This window comes from Octodon degus, unplaced genomic scaffold (assembly GCF_000260255.1).
Source record: "Octodon degus isolate 3935 unplaced genomic scaffold, OctDeg1.0 scaffold00135, whole genome shotgun sequence".
NCBI lineage: Eukaryota > Metazoa > Chordata > Mammalia > Rodentia > Octodontidae > Octodon > Octodon degus.
Genome location: NW_004524711.1, coordinates 1,556,475 through 1,558,492, shown reverse-complemented (window position 1 = coordinate 1,558,492; position 2,018 = coordinate 1,556,475). Strand labels below are relative to the sequence as shown.

The 2,018-nt window shown below is 42.7% G+C and overlaps 1 pseudogene; it reads left to right on the top strand.

The window, feature by feature from the left end:
- The first annotated feature begins 1,592 nt into the window (after positions 1-1,592).
- LOC101574707 lies at positions 1,593-1,845 on the top strand (annotated as a pseudogene).
- The last annotated feature ends 173 nt before the right edge of the window (positions 1,846-2,018 follow it).

Sequence of the window (2,018 nt, the reverse complement as noted above, 5' to 3'; positions counted from 1 at the left end):
AAAACTAAAACTTGACCCAGGTCTATCACCATGCACTAAGCTAAACTCAAAATGGATTAAAGATCTAAACATTAAAGCAGAGACACTAAATCTCCTGGAAGAGAAAGTAGGAGGTATCTTGAAGATATAGAGGTAGGCAAAGAGTTTATGAACAAAAATCAAATCACATGGGAAACACTTTAAAGAATTAACAACTGGGACCTGCTCTTACTGAGAAGTTTTTGCACATCAAAAGAAATTACCAACAAAGTGAACAGACAACCCACAAATTTGGAAAAAATCATGACAATTAAGTACTCAGACAAAGGTCTGTTCTCTAGAATTTATAAAGAAGTAAAAAACACTAGGGCCCTAAAATTTAATGACCCCGTCCAAAAATGGACATCTGAGATGAACACACACTTTTCAGAGGATGAAATTAAAGAAGCGAATAAATATAAGAAAAAATGCTGCACATCACTAGCTGTCTGATTAAGATATCATATCACCCCATAAAAAATGGTCATCATAAAGAAATCAACCAACAATAAATGTTGGACAGGCTGTGGGGAAAAAGGAACCCTTCTCCCCTGCTGGTAGGAATGCAGACTGGTCCAACCATTATGGAAATCAGTGTGGCAACTCCTTAGAAAACTTGGACTGGAAATCCCATTTAATCCAGCTATTCCTCTACTAGGAATTTTCCCAGAGGATCTGAAAACATCCTATCATAGTGATATATGTGTGCCTATGTTTATAGCAGCATAATTTGTGATAGCCAAATCTTAGAAAGAACCAAGATGCCTATCACCTGAGGAATGAATGAAATAGTTGTGGTATTTTTATACAATGGAGTATTATTCAGCTATGAAGAATGATAAACTCGAAGTTTTTATATTGAAGTAGATGTCACTTGAAGATATACTCATAAGTGAAATAAACCAGACACATGTGTAAATATCGTATAGTTTCCCTAATATAAGAACTCAAAAGAAGAAATACAAATAGAAAGGTATAATACAACTAAAAGAAAAGCAAGAACTTGAAGACTAAACAATGAAAAGAGAACAAGGAGAAGAGCTAGGAAACATGACAGGGGCAAGCCATACTGTTATATGTAGAAGATGGGTAAGGCAATGATCCTGAGAATCTTCAGAAGATTTTTGAATCTTGCAGTTAATTGGAAAGATTCTCACCCTAACTGTATATACTGACACCTGTGAACTAAGCAACTGCACTGAAGATGGTAATCTGTAATAGTAGTTTCATGCTTGGAGAGCCTGTCATTGTGATCTTCTGAATGTGGGCTGCTTGTCATGACATGCCAGTTGCTGCCGTGCTGTCTCTCAGGTAGATGATTGTTCAAAAAGAAGGGGGTGGCGCGGCGTGCTCGCGCACGAGGCAGGGCGGCCAGCCCGAGGCTCAGGTGGTGGCGGGCGCGCGCAGCGGTGGCAGCGGGTGTGCGAGGCGTGGGCTGTCGTGCTCCCAGTGGTCCCCTTTCCCCTGCTCTACGGGTGAAGGAGGCCGAAGCAGTGCTGGGTGCACACCCCTCCCTTCCTCCACGAGCTCCAGGCTCTCGCGCTGCGCGGCCTCCCCGGCGCAAGACCGTCCCGGCCCGGATATGGCTCGTGGGCAGCAGAAGATTCAGTCTCAGCAGAAAAATGCCAAAAAGCAAGGTGGACAAAAGAAGAAACAAGGGCATGAGCAAAAGGCTGCTGCCAAAGCTGCCTTAATATACACCTGCACTGTCTGCAGGACACAAATGCCAGGCCCTAAGACCTTCAAGCAGCACTTTGAGAGCAAGCATCCTAAGACCCCTCTTCCTCCAGACCTGGCTGACGTGCAAGCATAAAATTGTTTAGAGGTGAACTCATGGCGCCTTTGACTCTTCTACTGTCTCAGACCTTAGGTAACAAACCTGCAGTTGCTTTTCTAACAAACTGTTGATCAGCAAAAATAAAGGGGCTACAGAAACACTCATTTTTATGCTGTTCCCTTTTGGGCTTCATGCAAAGACAATTCTGTGTAAATGTACAGTT